The 11,186-nt window shown below is 42.4% G+C and overlaps 1 long non-coding RNA gene across 1 annotated transcript; it reads right to left on the reverse strand.

The window, feature by feature from the left end:
• Window positions 1–1,235: 1,235 nt before the first annotated feature.
• LOC147983640 (uncharacterized) lies at window positions 1,236–9,449 on the reverse strand. Its single transcript, XR_015615704.1, has 2 exons — window positions 8,938–9,449; window positions 1,236–8,851 (listed from the first exon to the last, which is right to left on the reverse strand). It is a non-coding gene; the product is annotated as an uncharacterized LOC147983640 (long non-coding RNA).
• Between the last annotated feature and the right edge of the window lie 1,737 nt (window positions 9,450–11,186).

Raw genomic sequence — 11,186 nt, forward strand, 5'->3', positions numbered from 1 at the left:
GGTTTCCAGTTTTCTCGTGGAGTGGGAGTGGTCCGCTTAGGGGTTGGGTCAAACGAATCCTTCATTGTGTCCCCTACCCAAGATCGAACGTTCTCGTTCGCTAGGCGGTCATTTCCCTAGGAACGATTCGCCCGTTCAGAATAGCCTAGAAATCCGACGTTCCCAGATATTGGGGTCCTTTTCTTTTGGGTCAAGATTGCACGAATGTTGATCTTGGTTCGAGATAGCTTAGCAGCCAAGATTATATTTCAGTTTATACTATTGTCCATGCGTTGGGTTGCAACAGATATAAATATTCTACGACATAGTCCATGATTTATCTGTCTATATTAATTGATTTTAGTATTTATGGGTGAGATGATCAGCCAATGGTGTCGGTTACTTATTGTCTAAGGAAGGTTGCAGGAATGAACTATGCAAAACATGGTTCCATATCCCTCCGGATTATATTTGGATGCTTTGAACTCGGATTTACCCAAAGATCGTTGAATAAATGCAACAGTTCCAACTCAAAAATAATAATACTTCGTTTTAGCATTTTTATCAAATTCTACCCCTGACTTACCTAAACAAGTATGTCTAACGATTTTATTTGTTGAAATAACTTATTTGTTAAGATCTTACTAGTTTGCATAATTATTTGATGTCAATAAAGAGGTACCACAATCCATATATGTCCATCGTTACAAATTGTATTTTCTGAGTAATTATTCACGCTAAGGTTAGACGCTCGATGCACAATTATAAGTCATGACGGAGTCCCGGAGATGAAGCTTTTAAAGTTGCGGAAAGTCTTTTAAAAGAAGGGAAGTCTTAATTTCATATAGCGGTGGAATAGGATAGGTATAAGGAAGGGAAGAGGCTATAGCGGAAGAAAGACAAGACATGAACCTGGCTCCTGAGCTCAAATAATGTCAATATAAAATTCAAACAAGACTTAAAGTTGTGCAACAAACATGTTGGACTGTTCTAGTTATGTGCAACATTTTGTGAAAAATAACATTCACGGTGCTCTAGAAAATAAACAAAATTGATACTCAAAAAAACTATTTAGCCTTTTGAGCATTTTTTTCAAAGCACCACGAGTGTTATTTCTTCATTAAGTTTTTCCTGCAGGTTTAACACGAAAAAATTTGTCTACAAAAGTTTGTTTTAATCTGCATTCTATTCACCAGGATGCTTGTGAGCAGGATGAATATCCAAAGAAGCCTATCGATAATTGTTACTCCAGGATCAATGCATTTTGGTGTTCCGTGCGTTCATCTTACTATTCCGATATAATACCCTATGCTTTATTCAAAAGAACAAGCCCTATGCTTTAGAAAGGAAAAACAGTTTGAACCCCACAACGGTTAGGGCCACTTATGCCGAACAATTCAAGGTTTGAGGACATCAGCACCCACTCGACAAACAATTGCAGGCATTCTACTCGCCAATAATTCAACAACATATATTAGCAGAAAATAAACATCTGCACGATGAAATTACGAGACAGAGACAAGACTCTGTTGTTGGAATTTGTATACAGCCGAAACTGCAGCAACAACTAGGGCGCAAAGCTTGACTGTCGGTGTGTCTAACTGAAAGAAACAAGGGCATGTAAACCTCTACACACGAGGTGATGAAGGACGCAGCTTTGTCTCCTCGGTGGTTGAAGCTTCTTCAGTTTCGTCGGACTTGAATTTCCACTCTGAAAATGAAGCATGGATATCTGCATCTCAGACTTTCTTATGGACGGTAATCAGATTGTGAAACGACAACCACAACTCTAACTCAAGTACAACTAGTAATGTAAACGTACCTGCTAGTTTACTGTAACTGAAACAATCAGGGAACTCTGTGAACCATCCCCACTTGCTTGCATCTACTACAATACCACAGCATTTTCTAGGGAAGCAGTTTACCCACAACAATTGAACTACATCTTTTCTAGAGAATTGTGTGGTACATGACTACAAATTACACTTGCCCAGATTCTTCATAGCAAAGGATGCATTCCAAAGCTTGCCACCACATTGTGTGACGATTCAGTATTCGACTAGACAGTCTGTGCAACTTACTCACATCATTCACTCCTACTCAATGTAAAATATTAGGAGACAATGACAGTTCTAATGCAAACGATACAGAGGAGCTAACTGCAGTCTCCTCCACATTTTCTCATCCGGGCTTGGGACCGGCAAAGGCAGTGTTAAACTACTCCTACTTAAACACAAAAAACAGCAAACACTACAAACAATTATATTCAGCTAAGCATACAAGCCACACAATCAACCAAAGGCAGCATTGGCACGACAAGCGATTGGCAATAAATATTCACGCAAAGTTTTCACAACATCATAAGACTGACATGGGGCGCAAACAAAGAATGCCATAAATTCCAGAACCTGAATGGGCGTAACTAATTTATCTAGTGGGATGAGCGAGATTCAAATCTTTGCACAGAGAAAGCTTTTGTAGTTTATACAGGGTCAGAGGACCGTAAGATGTGTGAACAGATACTTCCGTGTCTTTAAAATCTATATATAGGATTTATTATGTAGTATGAAACAGAATGGGTTTGTCTAAGAAATCGACAGGAATAATCAAATTAGTACTTTTGCTAGTTGCCAACTAAATTAAAACTAAGAAGTTTCCAGAAAACTACGAATATATGTAATTAAAGAGAATATGTGGTTCAAGATTTAGAATCCAGATCAAATTAGCAGTTCGCCAGAAAAGAAGGTCAATTAGCCATTAGAGGACTGTCAGATGTGTGAACACTATGAAATTATAGATTTACGTAATTGAAGATTCCATAATCCATATCAAATTAGCAGTTCGGCCAAAAAGATGGTCAAATTAGCCATTGGAGGACTGTCAGATGTGTAAACGCTATTAAATTAAATTATATATTTAATACGAATATGTAATGGAAGATTCCATAATCCAAATCAAATTAGCAGTTTGCTGTAAAGAGAACAAATGAGCCACTGGAAGACCGTAGAGATGTGTGAGCGCTTTGTGTCTTTAAATCCAGGATGAATGAAGTATGAAAACAAACTGCCGTATGTTGAAAGTAATCAGCGGGATTCGTCATCAAATTTGCCAGAGTGTTTAAAAATCATCAAATTAGCCAGACTGTTTTGCTAGTTTGTCAATTTAACATTGGAAGTTCCCCAGAAAACCAAGAAGATGCATTGAAGAATCCAGATCTCACAGGAGAAGCACCAATGAGAATAACATCACTTCTGAAAATCAACTCCATACGAAACAAACCAGAATCATATTCAGTGGACATGAGTGGAGTGTTCAGGGCAAAATATTTGTTCACGCTTCCAGTTCAGAACCTTCAACTCTCCATTGTTTTATACTCCTAACATCTTTATTTAATAGCCAAATATCAAGTCATCAATATTACCAAACTACAGGAGGCCACTACTGTTAAATCAACACAAATGCGAGGGTGGGATCTTTCAGTTAAAATTTATGTGCACACTAAAATTTGATTTGTGTCATAAGATGAACCTAAAGAACGTATGTAAACAAACCAAGTGCAATCATGGACAAGAGTATGTAGAATAGTAGACCGACAAATCCAAGTATGACCAATTCATATATTCATATAATATGCTTTAACATTTTTACTGCATTCAGAGCTCATGTACATGCGATCTTTACTTCCTATTAGGTGATAAATTTGCAAGTTGAAAGATACAAGCAGCCAAATATCAAAACCAAACTTCCTGAAACAGTATGGTAACGAGGTAATTAATAGCCAAATCAAACTTTGATAATCTACTATTACAAACCGAGTACGAACTGATATTTCCATTCTGGACCCTTGTTTGAGACTTCTAGCATTTTCTTGATATGAGCAAAAGATGAGATCATATTCCATCCAAACCACATGCAAGTTGAAGAAGATACCGTAACCAGTAAGGTGGCACAACAGAAACGAAGTAATATGATTCAGGACAGTTGAAAGAATCAGATGTGCACACTACCAGCTCCAAGCTGCACCAAAGATATGAGGCCACTGAATGCAAGTTCAAACTGAAAACTACCACAAAAACCATCATGCTTCAGGATCACTAATCAGAAGTCAAAACCATCAAGGGAGTCCATTTGCTTCACCAAGGCCATGCGCTAACTGATTATCCAACTCTACAATTTTGCAATAAAACCTCCAACAATGCAAACCAATGAACGACCCGAATATAATCACCATACTTAAAGTTTCTTCAAGGAAAGTCAGACCATAATGAAATCTGGGAAATCAGTTGAAACAAGCATGGAATCCAGGTGTTAGCTTTTGTGGTTGAAGAAGACCCATCCAGAACGAAGCTCCCAAACAGCCATCAGACAAACATAAATCGAAGAACTTAAGGTATAACCACTCAAATCTGACATCACCAAGCACAGATGAGGAATCCAGTAAACCAATGTGACCAAACATGGGAAACTGACCTGCCTCAAGTCCCCTTCACCATACGTTCACACACCACATGGAGCATCATTTCCAGACCAGATCAAGATTCAGTCCTGCAAGCCAAATTGTAGAGGAGGCGATAACAAACGAAACAAACAGACCATCTACGAGACACTGACCTGACTCCATGTACAGAACAAAGGTTTGGGTCCAAACTCCTAACTATTATATCTTGCCAACCCACACAAGCAGAAGACCAAGAGAACACAGGGATCAAGAGTACAGATAACAACCATGGAGAACTAGTCATTGCCCACATGGCCTGGGCTAAAGAAAAATCTGCAACCATAGGAAGGTCAGGGGCAAAAACCTAAGAGATGGCCAAGTAACTAAATGAAATAAAGAAAATGGGAAGGCAAGAGTCTTTTTCAGCTGTAGGATGTGCCATTAGTTGAAAGCTCTGGATTATCCTCATATTCGTGCTGCATATGAATCTGTATTTAAAATATCTAGTAAGATAATTTATAGGTTATGTAAGTTACAATGAATTGAAACGATACTAGTAGATTTAGAAGATCAGTAGACGGATTCATCATCAGGCTGTACAGGAGTTCGTCAACTACAACCTGCAGCGAGCAAGAGACCTTTTCTATAAAAAAATTGTAGGGGAAATGCTGCTTATAAATAGCCAAACCATGGACGAAACGATGAGTGGGAACAAGTAAAGCCTGTCTAAGGAGGTATGGATGCTGGAGGACAACAACGCCGGTTCCAAACTGCAGTTATATCCTTTCCAAGTCAGTATCTGCAAGAGCTGATAATTACTAAGGCAAAGAAAACCTAATCTCTAGAGAGTTCAATTATAGAATAAAAAAGGTTGAAAAAGTTTTAGCCACAGAAGGAACCGTCATGCCGAGGCAAAATAGGACTGCCTTCTAAGCCATATTATTCCAATTTCTGGAGAACCACCAACAGATAGTTTAAATCAGAAAACTGTGGGAAACCAAAAATAGAACAGTGGAGACGAAAGAGTAAAACAGAGGGAGTGATAATTATCCAAACACAGAGCAGCAAGATGCGTCGCTCCTGCTAAGCCATATAATTCCAATTTCTGGAGAGCCACCGACATATCCAGATATATCCTGCACATAGGCCCAGACTTCCTAAATATATCCTGCAACTGATACCCGCAGAAGACCAGCACAGGGATCAAGAGTACAAACAACAAATCGATCCAGAGAGAGAGAGAGAGAGAGAGAGAGAGAGAGAGAGAGAGAGATATCGCAAACCAAACGATTTTAACAGATTCCGACTCACTACCAGCATGGTTTGGGCTTAATCTGCAACCAAAGGGAGGGCAGAAGGAGAAACCTAAATCAAACACATGAACAAGTAGCTACGTGAAACAAAAATAAGAGGCGAGTTAAAACTGGAGCAGTCTTTTTCATAATAGGACGTTCCATTAGTTTGAATCTTCATGTTTGAACCTTCGAGGATAAATCTGAATTCAAAATATTGTCTGGTAAGATAATTTTAAAGGCTGTCTAAGTTCTGATGAATTGAGAAAATAGTATATTTAGAAGAACTGCAAACAGATTCAAGTCAGCATCAGGCTGGACGAGTTCATCAACTACGACCTGCAACGAGGAAGATACCTTTCTATAAGTTATAAGAGGAAAACTAGGCTCAGCTAAAGCATGCGTCAAATGTGTTGAGGTAAAGGGTAAGTAAGCCTGTCTCGGCCGGAAAGTCAGGTAGACAACACTGGTTCCAATTATTTCGCTCCCAAGTCAGCATCTGCAAAAGCTGAGAATTACCAACCAAGGCAAAGAAACTAACATTTCGAAAGTTCAATTATCAAGGGAGGATAAAAGGTCGGATATGTTGGGCCACAGAAAGAACCGCCATGCCGAGGAAAAATAGGACCACCCGCTAAGCCATATAATTCCAATTTCTGGAGAACCAGCAAAAAAACTAAATCAGAATTGTCCGGCAACTAGTTGAGCTATGGAGAAGAAACTGAACAGAGAGAGTAATGATCATCCAAGCACAGGTCAGCAAGAAGATAGGTCACTCCCGCTAAGCCATATAATCCTAATTTCTGGACAACCAGCAACAGATCCAAATCAGAATTGTCGGAGACTAAAATTGAATTGAGGAGAAGGAATTAAATAGAGGGGTTCGTAATCATCCAAATGCAAATCAGCAAGAAGATAGGTTGCTCCTGCTAAACCTTACTAAGCCCAATTTCTGAAAAACCACAAATGAATACAGATCAGAACTGCCAGGACTAAATTGTACTGTGCAAACCAAATAAATTGAATGGGGACGGAATTTATTATCCAAACGCTGATCGCAAGTTCCAGGTTCCAAAGCTTCATTATCCAATCAATCAAAAAGATTTATCAAACTCCACCAATTAACCCCAATTTCTGGAAAACCACAAACGAATACAGATCAGAACTACCAAGGGCTAAATTGTATTGTGCAAACCAAATAAATTGAATTGGGACGGAATATATATTATCCAAACGCAGATCACAAGTTCCAGGTTGGTAAGAGATCCAACGCTTCATTATCCAATCAATCAAAATGACGAACAGAAACCAACTCTCCACCCTATGATTCATCTGTGCAGAACTACTACACTCCTGCATCTGCTGCAAGCAAAGGAAAACAAACACACACTAAAAGCGCGACCAGCTGCTACAATAAGAATCTACCAGGACTTCTCTAATCCACCTCATATTAGCTGATGATGAAGAAACATGTCATGAGAACCAGAAGACCACACAGGCGATAGCATTCAAACCTGACCTGCTCAAAGCCCCTTCAACATACAACACCACAGGGCTCTCCACATTACAGATCCAATCCTGCAACCAATGTGTGGAGGAACACAACTAAACCAAACAAACCGTTGATAGAGCACTGACATGACTCACTGTACAGAGATTTGCCCATAAGCCCAAACTTCGTAAATATGTCCTGCAGTCCGACAGGATAAGAGTACAGATAACAAATCGAACCACATAGAGATAGACTGCAAACCAACCGATTTAACAGATTTTGACTCACTACCAAGTACCAACACGCTCTGGCTAAAATAAATCTGCAATCACAGGGGGGCACAAGCAAAAAAACCTAAATCAAAGGCATGAACAAGTAGCTACGTGAAATAAAAATAAGAGGCAAGAGTTAATAATGGAGCAGAGTCTTTTTGTTGTAGGATGTGCCATTAGTTTGAAGCTCCATTCTTGCACCTTTGCAGATGAATCTGAATTTAAAATACTGCCTAGTGAGAGATCTTCAAGGTCATCCAATTAATGATGAATTGATTAGATTTAGAAAAACTGCAAACAGATTCAACTCAGCATCAGGTTAGACTTTGCGTTTGTCACAACTGCAACGAGCAAGATACTTCTCTGTAAATTAGGGGGAAACTAGGCTCAGCTAAAGCATGCTTCAAATGAGGAGGTAAAAGTTATAAGAAAGTCTTGTCTGGGAAGGTCAGGTAGACAGCATCGATTCCATTTATATCCCTTCCAAGGCGATGTCTGTAAGAGCTGACAATTGACAAACTAAGGCAGAGAAAACTTGTCTGGTGTGTTTTAATTATATTTGATGAGCCACAGAAAAGGAACCGCCAGGGCCACCCGCTATGCCGTATAATTCCAATTTTCTGGAGTAGGAGCAACAAATCCAAATCAGAATTGTGTGGAGACTAATTGAACTGTGGAGAAAAGAAAATGAACAGATCATCCAAACACAGGTGAGGAAGAATAACAAGTCGCTCCCGGTAAGCTGTATAATCCCAATTTCTGGACAACCATGAACAAATCTAATTCAGAACAGACTAAGAACTGTATGGATGAAGGAATAAAATAGAGGGGGTAATAATCATCCAAACGCAGATGTTGCTTTCGCTATGGCGTGTAATCCAATTTATAATTTCTGGAGAAGCAAAGAATTCAGATCAGAATTGCATGCCGTTGACTAGTGTGCGAACCAAGAAACTAAAATTGGGAGGGATTTAGTATTTATTATCCAAACGCAGATCGCAGGTTCCAGGTTGGTAGGAGACCCTAAGCTTCATCACTCAGAAGATCTGACCATATCATCAGAACAACAACCGGTGAACCGTAACCAACCAATCAATCAGAATAATCATGAATAGAAATCAAACCTCCACCAAATCCTCGAGGGCCTCGAATTGATCCACCTCGCAGTAACGAATGATTGACGGAATAAACCAGAGCGCTAGGGGAACCAGAAGATCACGCGGGCCATATCCATTTGATTTGAAAGCTGGAATATATCACGGACGAACGCAGGTGATGGAACCAAGGAAGCGATCTGAACTCGCACGGGACACTGACCTTGCCTCGGCCTCCGGCTCCATAATCAGAGCTCCGATTCCGAAAACCAGGCTCGACGATCCTGCAACCAACGCACGCGGATGCGAATAGGAATACAAGGAACACAGGATCCACAGTTGCAAACAGAATTGGGCACGCGAAACAGACTCTGATATAGATTCGCAAACCAAATGAATGAATCCCCCGATCGATCGATCGATCGCTTCTCGGGCTCGCACGGAGGCGGAGGAGGCGGGCCGAATCCCCTGCCTGCGAGCACAGGAGGTAGAGGCGCCGAGGAGCGAAATCAAACGCGATTCGAAACGAATCGAGATTTTGATGGACAAGGGGGACGCGAGGAGGCGACTCGGGCGAGAGCAGAGGCGCGGGCAGAACGAAAGCTCCAAAGGAGAAGAGAGGAGACCAGAGCGCGGGGTGGAGGGGGCGCACCTGTGGCGCCTTTTGTAGGCGGTGCGGGAGGGGGGAGCCGGCCTGGCGCTGGCGCCAACCGGTTCCTTAGCGGACACGGCTTCGCCGCGCTGGCGTGCCCGGCCGCGGGTTAGGAAAGCCATAATTCTGCTCTGCGGGGATGGGTGGGCCGCGGAAATCAAAAGGGAGCTGAGCAGGTCGGCAAAGCCACGCGACGCGGAGATAACAGTTGCGCGTCCGTCTCGGGTTGGGACGTGGGCCGCACCGACGGAACGGGAAATTTCTAGGGGGCTCGCGGCTCGGGGGCCATGTGATGGGAGATGCCGTGTGTGGCTGCCGTTGATTGCTGACCGTGTCCGTGAGCGCGAGCCACGACCAACTCGTGGACGAGAACGTGGAACAGGCGGTGCGCTCGGGGAGGAGCGTTGCCCTGGTCCTAAACGTGATCCGTCGAATCAGCTGCTGTGTTAATGTGCCGTTCAGGATGAATTTGACATGCTACCAATCCATTTGACAATGTCAAATTCGGTTTATCAATCCACTTGACAATGTCAAATGCATACAATGATTGAGCTCCCATGATGTCTATGGTAAAGCCAATAGATTTTTTTTTGGAAGACCCAGCAAATTGCTGGCGTTTCATTGATTTAGTAGAGGAGAGAGTGACAAAATGTTGTTGATCAAGTGATCTATGGGATGCAAGAAAGATTACAGCGAGCCTTGGGAAAACTTTGTTCCCGGCTAAAGGTCACAAAAATGCGACACCTCACGTCACGTCCCCGAAAGGTTGCTCTATGCATTTGGCGCCGACCATCCTCCATTGCTCCATGTCTCGCAGGCATGCCTCGATGATATGTCTCTCATTGGCCTGCTTCCCGCCGGGCACACAAGTGTTTCGCTCCAACCAGATGTGCCACGCAACGAGGGCGATCATCGATTTGGTACCCTTTCTAACGGATGTTGCTGATGCTGTGGTAATCAACTGGACGCAGTCCATTGTCGTGGTTCCCTTGCTCCACACATCATGGTCCTAAACGTGATCCGCCGAATCAACTGATGTGTTTACACGACTCACTTGTTTTGTTTTAATTGTCTAAAAAAAATGTTTTGTTTTAATTGTTGGAAAAGCTAATTTCTGAACCACCGCAATATTGCAACAGATCCAAACGCTTTCCGTTGGGGCAACGCTAGGCGCCGGCACACCGGTCCAAATTTGGGCCGGTCATGCCCCGCACGTCGGATCCCTCCCTGTCCATTCGTTGGATCTAATCCCCTTTTCGCCCCCCTACCTATTGATCCTGCATCTGTTTATTTCTTCTATTTTCAAAAATCAAAACGACACGCAGAGCACCTCCCCCGTCCGCCCCAGGCCGCCGCAGCGCCCCGCTAGGCTGCTCGGGTAGTCTCCGCTCACGTCCTCACCGGTGACGTTGAAGGCCCCGTCTCATGGACAGTTGCAGCTTTTTCCCCAATTTCTCATGAACAACGAAGAAAAAATATGGTGGTAGCAAAAGAACTCACCGCTCGTAGCAAAAATTGATGACAATTGCAGCAAAAAAAACGACCTCACCAATTTCTCAGTTCTCACGAGCGATGAAGGAAAAGATGGTGGTAACAAAAAAAATTGCCAATTGTAGCAAAAATTGATGGAAGATAGCAGAAAAATAGACCCACAATTTCTCATGTGCGATGAAGAACAAGATCGTGGTAACAAAAAGCTCGCCGGTCATAGAAATTTGATGTCGGTTCCAGCACCCGCGGTGGCCGGTTCCAACATTGGTGCGTGCTGGTTGCAGCTTTTTCCGCTGAGCGTCGCCGGTGCCAGCAGCCGCGGCAGCCGGTTCCAGTACCCGCGGTGGCTGGTTCCAGCATTGGTGCGTGCTGGTTGCAGCTTTTTTCGTCAAGCGTCGCCGGTGCCAGCAGCCGCGGCAGCCGGTTGATACGTTTCCAATGTATCTATAATTTTTGATTGTTTCATGCTATTATAT

Source organism: Triticum urartu, chromosome 2A, assembly GCF_056163025.1.
Source record: "Triticum urartu cultivar PI428250 chromosome 2A, HENAU_Tu73, whole genome shotgun sequence".
NCBI lineage: Eukaryota > Viridiplantae > Streptophyta > Magnoliopsida > Poales > Poaceae > Triticum > Triticum urartu.